The 7806-nt window shown below is 30.7% G+C and overlaps 1 pseudogene; it reads left to right on the top strand.

Moving 5' to 3' along the window:
• Positions 1–2342: 2342 nt before the first annotated feature.
• Positions 2343–3298, top strand: LOC149580272 (25S ribosomal RNA; annotated as a pseudogene; the record flags this gene model as incomplete).
• Positions 3299–7806: the final 4508 nt, after the last annotated feature.

Raw genomic sequence — 7806 nt, 5'->3', positions numbered from 1 at the left:
GATATTGGTCATGGACCTAGATCATTTGTTTGAATGTTAGTCAGACCATTGTTGCATTGGGATGCATGTCACATCTATCCTCCCAAACTTATAATAATTAACACAACTTGTAAAAAAAAATTAAAAAATTGACAATACTAATAAATGAAACTAAACTCAAACATGAAAGTAAATTAAATTATAGCACTAAGATAAATTAAATATCATCACTAAGCCCAATCGATGTAATAAAACAAATTGGTGTTTAAATTTTCAAATTTTATTTTGTGATATAATATTTATTAATTAAATTATTAAAATTAATTAAATTAATTTTTTGAAAGTTTATTTTGTAGAATAATATAAATATTATTTTTTGAAAAGTAAATTAGGCTTAGTATTTTAAATAATGTTGTGCTCATAAGACCTCAAATTTCAATTATGTTAATTTTAAATTAAAATTTAAATGAATAAAATAATTAAGATGATATAAAATATGTTAATTTAAAAGTTAACAATGACCCAAATGAAATTTAAACCTTGGTTGACACAAAAATACAACCACCACTTTGTCATCATACGATATGGTAAATTAATTTTAATAATGAATAAGAAATAAATTATTGGACATGGAAATTATCAACAAATATTTCTTTAGTTCTTCCTTGTAACATGCCACTCCTACTAGTTTATTTATATTCTACTAGTATAGATTTTTTAAATAAATATTTCTAAGAAAATGTGATAGATATCCACTACAGAAAGATTAAAAGTTAATTTATTACATCCAAAATTATTTACATTTCAATTATCTCTATTTATTTATTTTTGTGCTTAAATTTTTTATTTTAATTTCTAAAATAAATTGATGATTTATATCTCCAAATTTTATATTTTTAACATATATTTTATGTGATTTTATTAAATTATTTTTAAAGTATATTATGTTCATAATATATATATATATATATATATATATATATATATATATATATATATATATATATATATATATATATAATTGTAAGATTAAATGTATGGTGTTTTTCTTCAATTGTTTCAATGATAGTTTCTAAAATTGATGTAGGGGTAAGTCAATGTAGAGGACTACAATTTATTCTTTGGTCAAAGAATGTAAGTTGGATATTTCCTCTTTAGGACAGATTGAAGGAATTGTAATATTTTCTTTCATACAAAAATATCAGTGAAAGAAATTTAGCCAAAAATCATATCTAATTTTGGATTTTTATATTTCTTTCATTTGGCTAAAAAAGTAAAATTAAGATTAATTTCTTAATGATATTAATAAGAAAATATTGATATATCTCACAATAATGTGTGATTTATTTTTTTACTTTACTTGATTTAAAATACATTAAAATAGAATTATACTTCAATGACTTTTTTGTCTTTTGTAAAAGTAGCAAAAATTAGAATGACTTAATTTTAAAAAATTGATTAGATCGATTAGTTAAAAAATGTAAATCACACTAAGTAAAAAGAAAATGTATATTTATATTGTTAAATATTGAAGATTTGAAAAGAAAACGAAAAGTAAAAAATATGTATATTTATATTGTTATTTTTATAAAGATGATTTATTTATATATTAGAAATTTATTTTAATCTATTTCTTCATATACTTCTATTTTTGTATTATTGGAGTGCACATTTAAATTATTCTATCTTTTTTATGAATAAAATAATGTATGATTTCTTCTAAAAAATAATTTAGAATTGGTCATTTGTATTTTAAATTTTTTTTAAAAAGTTTGGAGTAGTTTTTAAATTCCTAAATATTTGGCTTTCTTTTCTAAAAAAATAAGAAACTTTTACTACTATAAAAAAAAAGAAAAAAGATTAATTTTAATAATGATATCATTACTTGATTTAAAATAGATTTAAAAATAATAATTTTAAAAAAGTTAAATAGTTCTTGCCATTATATTGCATTGTTAAAATCACAATAATTAAATTTAGAAAATCATTGATTTTAGATATTGTGAAATTAGAAAAATTGTAATTTGTCATTTCTCAAGTTAGTAAGGTAATGAGGTAGTTATCTTACATTTGAGATTTTTAAATATTTCTTTAAAAGTTTTTCACGTTAAAAATATTGAGAATGTATATTTATATTGTTTAATATTAGAATTTAAAAACTTCTTAACAATAATTTATTTCTGTATTAAATAATTATTATAATCTATTTCTTTATATACTTCTATTTTTTATTTTTTTAAATTGAGAGTGCATATAGTGCTTAAGATATTTCATGTGTTAGTGACGCGCATGAATGGATTAACAAGATTCCCACTATCCCTATCTACTATCTAGTGAAACCACAGCCAAGGGAACAGGCTTGGCAGAATCAACAGGGAAAGAAGACCCTCTTGAGCTTGACTCTAGTTCAACTTTGTGAAATGACTTGAGAGATGTAGAATAAGTGGGAGCTTTCGAGCACAAGTGAAATACCACTACTTTTAATGTTATTTTACTTATTTCGTGAGGTGGCGATGGGGCAATGCCCCTATTTTTGGCCTTAAGGTGCGTCTAGGTGTGCCGATCTAAGCATAAGACATTGTCAAGTGGGGAGTTTGGCTGGGGCGGCACATCTGTTAAAAGATAACGCAGGTGTTCGAAGACGAGCTCAACGAGAATAGAAATCTCGTGTGGAACAAAAGGGTAAAAGCTCATTTGATTTTGATTTTCAGTATGAATACAAACCGTGAAAGCGTGACCTATCGATCCTTTAGACTTTCAAAATTTGAAGCTATAGGTGTCAGAAAAGTTACCACAAGGATAACTGGCTTGTGGCAGCCAAGCGTTCATAGCGACGTTGCTTTTTGATCCTTCGATGTCGGCTCTTCCTATCATTGTGAAGCATAATTCACCAAGTGTTGGATTGTTCACCCACCAATAGGGAACATGAGCTAGGTTTAGACCGTCATGAGACAAGTTAGTTTTACCCTACTGATGATCCGCGCCACGATAGTAATTCAACTTAGTATGAGAGGAACCGTTGATTCACACATTTGGTCATCGCGCTTGGTTGAAAAGCTAGTGGCAAGAAGCTCCCGTGTGTCGGATTATGACTGAACGCCTTTTTGCATTAACATTATTTTTTTTAAAAAGATATTTCATGTGTTTTTTTATTGTTTCCCCAATTTTCTTTCGCTCAATTTATTTAAGAACTTCTTCTCTATATAAAAGGCATGATATAGCTGAAATAAACTAAAGAGAAATTAAATTTATCTTGTAAATAAATGTAAAAATGTAAGAAAATTAAATAAAAGAAAAATTATTTTGATTACAAAAATTTAAAAACTACAAATCATTTTATACTCATGTCACATTTAGCTTAAAGGGATTGGTTATCAATTATTTACATCTCTACTTTAAGTTCCCTCTCCATTTCAAACATGAGACTTAGGAATGTAAATTTAATTTCATTAAATGAACAATCTATGACTTAAATTTCAAATTTTATAAAACTAACTCTATAAAATATGAAAAAAAATGATTAGTAAATTATAAGGTCTTTATTGGTTGATATAAAATAACTCCATTCTTTTATAATACAACTCATATTTAATGAGTTTCATTTTTTAAAATATATTTGGTTTGCTTTTAATTTTATGGTATGTAATGATTTGTATTTAAAAATATAATATTTTTATATTGATTTTAAATTAAAAAATAATAAGTATTCATTGACTGCAAATCAACAAGTTGGACAACTATTGTAATTAAATAAGTAATGAAAGAATTAGATAATTATAAAATAAAACCTAAGTTCTAAAATATGGATATTTTTAATTACTTTTTTTTATCATATTAATGGATTGAATATTCTGATTAAATAAAAAATCTTTCTCTCTCTTGACAGAGAAAGAGAGTAATTATAGGGATGTTATGGTGAGGCCTAGGGAGAGGGATGTGTGTGTGTGTGTGTGTGTGTGTGTGTGTGTGTGTGTGTGTGTGTGAGAGAGAGAGAGAGAGAGAGAGAGAGAGATGTATATTAGGAAAAGATATATGGTAATTAGGGTGAATATAAGATGAGTGAGAGAGGGAAAGAGGAGAGGAAGAAAAATGAGATAGAGATTTAGGAGGGAGATAAATAAGGATTAGAATAGACAAATATGTTGATGAGAGAAATAGAGATAGAAAGGGTGATGGACATGAGGTAGAGATAGAGATAGTAATTTGGAGGAAGTGATGGTGAGAGGGGGTGTTGGTGTTTAAAAACTACTGAACAAAAAAATACCCAATACCAAAATGATAAGACTCACATAATCTAAGGATTAGCCACTTCCTATTAACAATTATATGTGAAAACCATTTGGATCCAACTTCAACAAAACTAAAGATAGTTTTCTACTCTTTAGGCTCTACAGAACCAAGGTGGGTATATCTAGGGGATGATTCAAATGACTAATGTGTATGAGAATTATATTAGTTTTACTTTGATTCTCATCTCTAATTCCTAACACATACACAGTTTATCCAATTCTTGATATTTTCATATTTATATGCATCCCTCATAAGCAGATCTAGTCATAATCCTCCTAGGGTTCACAAATATTTTTGGACATAGCAGCTACCTATGACTCAAAAATTATATATAAACGAGTGGTGACCAACATTTATCACCTTGAACAAAATGTAATGCAAATGATTTTGATTTTATAATTGACCTGATATGTAGTGGTAGAATTTACCCTCACTCACTTTTGATTAATATGACTAGTACCTTATGTTGGCGGTCAAAATTGCCTTCTCATTTTGAGCATCTATTTGAAATTTTGAGTCGCATATTGAAAATTTTGAGAAATTAAGCCTCGTAAATGCCCATAAATGCATATGTACTCAGCTGTACCTTTGAGCCCCGTGAGGTATTTTATGTTTCTAACAAGATTCATCCAGCTTATACATGTGTTCTATAATGATAAACTATCGTTCTGAGTCATTTGGCGAAGTCCTATTTTGAGCAAATGTCAATTCTGCATTTTTACCCCGAGTGTCAAACAGCGACAGGAGGCCTTGTTTGCATCTGAATATCTCGCATCCAAAAATGTTTTTTGATTTTCCACTTTTGGAATATCTAATGTCCATACCAAAGAGCCTATGTTTCATATTTTCAGTTGTTTTGTATCTGTTTGACTAGGTTTTGAATCCCTCAAAGTTGGTAGTTAACTATTTTGTGCATTTGTATAGTTGTTCACATTTCTAAGAAGCCCTATTTGTCATGTTATAATTTTGACCCAGTTGATTGAAATGCTAAAATTCCTTTTGCATTACATTGTAGACATTAGAGACTTTTTATTTTTCAAGTTTCAGCTTATGACGAATCCATTTGATTAGTTTTCAAATGCGATTCCAAATGCAATTTCTATCTTTTTACTAGTGTCAGCATTTGCAGATTGATTTGTACCCCTGTTTAGGACATTATAACTTGAGATCTATGATTGGTAAGATCAAATAGATTGTACCATTGTGTTGTCCTTCAAAAATACTTCAAGTGTGTCGATTTTCAAGTCATGACGAATCCGTATGCACACTTTTCCAAGTCAATTCCATTTGCAAAAAATGTTTTTTGTCAGTGTTTCAAGTTTGCCAAATCTAACCCACTTTGACTGATTTCCATTTGCATCCTATTATTCCTTATGATCCCAAATTATATATTTATATACTCCTCATGACAAAGTACCAATGACCCAGTTTTCATTCTCCCAAGTGTTAGATTACCCAGTTTTTGAAGCTGAATCCAAACCCAAATTATTGCTTTCTGACATGTTTATCTGCAGGTGGTTCTGAGAAGGCAACTTTGACAGTGAATATATTTTGACTAGGAATTCGTCATGAGATGAGATTTGAGAAGGTGCAAGTCTTTGGAACAAAGATTCTGTGCCAGATTTCAGAGCCCGATTAGGTGTTTTGGTCAGTTTTTAAAGCTAGTCAAAGGACCTAGTGGCACCAAATTGACAATTTCCAAAAGAATGTAAAACGAGTTTCAAGTTTTCCTTCAGTGGTCAAATTTGTTTCAAAATTAGTGCTAGAGGGTGAATGAATCAGTCTTGCAGTTCAATCATTTGGAATCGAAATTTTTTTTAGCCGGACCCACTTTGGGGTCCGACTGAATCCTGTTAGATTGTTAAGTGTTTGGGCATTAAAATTTGTTGCAGCGATTGAATTTCATTTATTCACTAGATATACATTTTTATCTATTGTGAATGACCGATATTTTGGGGGTAAATGCTATGGGTTTATCACTTTTACTAATCCTAGAGCAGCAGTTGATGCAATCAAAGATATGATTGGAAAGGCTATCAATGGGATCAAAAAGGTTTGACCATGGATTGTCAAATGGTTCTGGCATGAGTCCACAAATTCGGGGGATCCTTTCTAAAGCCTAACTCAGGGGGGAATTAGAAGGATGGTCATATTCAGAGAAATAAGTCAGAAATGGGAGTTGTCTCCACTGATAGATGGCCATGATACTAAGAGTACATATTTTTCAAGACAAAGTAAAAATAGAGTTGTGACTCCCTAACTAGGAAGCAAGTCAATGGATCGAGATATTTGGAGGAGGGAAAAATCAGATTTAAAAAGCAAAAGCAAAAGAAAATGTTGAAGAACTTAAGTCATCTTTGGCAAAGAGAATAAAACTCCAATATCCTTATTTTCAAAGGAAACAAAAACTATGCAAAAGAAAGCCAAAGCCGTAGCCAATAGCAATGCTAAGAAGAAGGGAAACCCAAGCCACCTAAGAAGGAGAAACCCACGTCTAGATAAACCAAGGCAGCGAAGGTCAGAAGTTTTCATTGTTAAAGAACAGTCACGCCAAAGTGCAAGAAGCTGCCTTGTTGAGAGAAGCCACACATAGAAAGGAGTCAGTGGCAATTGCAAAACACAAATGTCACCATAAAACCTACATCAAGGGAAGAACATAAAGAAGAGCCACGTTTTAGCAGAGGGAACTTAACCAGTTTGGAGCAGACAAATGAGTGAGGAATGGCAGTTAAAAAAAGAAGCTACAACTTCTAAAGAGCACCATCTACGTTAGGCAAGGAGCTTGAAGAGTAGTTGAAACTTCACCCCAAAGCTGGAAGGACACACAATCAAAACAGAGGTAGCTAAAGCAAAACAAAAACAAACCCATGCATGAGCAACAAGAAGAAAAATGTTTTGAATAGGGTTGAAGGCTTGCGAATTAAGAGGAATTCACACCAATAAACAAGGCACAGGGTGTTAAAGCAAGAAAGCCCTACGCAAAGGAGCAAGGAGCCGACTAGCATAAAGCAGGGAAATCTGTAGCAAATAAAGGGGAGTCTTAGTTTCAAAAGAAAAGACAAAACTCCAAACCGCCTTCTAGGAAGAAGTAGCACCAACAGGTCTGCATAAAATGCCAAAGGTAGTGGCATTAAAAAGAGCTCATGCCCAGCACAAGATCAGCTCACGGGTTTCACAAAGAGCCCACGCCTTGAAAAAGGAGAATCCAAGCAATGTAAAGGAGCAAAACCTGCAGGAAGACTCACTTTTACGTAAGCAAGAAAAAATCACCAGTAGACCACTATCCACACACAGGCAGTCAACATATATTGCAAAGAAAACATGAGTAGATCCACGTTCAAAAGGTGGTACTCATGCTAATTGAAGGAAGACAAGCATCCATGTTATTGTGGAAAGAGGACCCAACATCACACAAATAAGAATGAGCAAACCGTAGGTTCAAATCTGAATGAAGCCGCATAATAGAGAGAAGAACCACAAAGTTGTTTTATCCCACATTCGCCAATGGAGGGTTTCAATTTTTTTTAAATACGCTTG

Source organism: Cupressus sempervirens, chromosome 1 (assembly GCF_028749045.1).
Source record: "Cupressus sempervirens isolate cs-2001-9-10 chromosome 1, ASM2874904v1, whole genome shotgun sequence".
NCBI lineage: Eukaryota > Viridiplantae > Streptophyta > Pinopsida > Cupressales > Cupressaceae > Cupressus > Cupressus sempervirens.
This window is presented reverse-complemented; position numbering and strand designations above follow the sequence as displayed.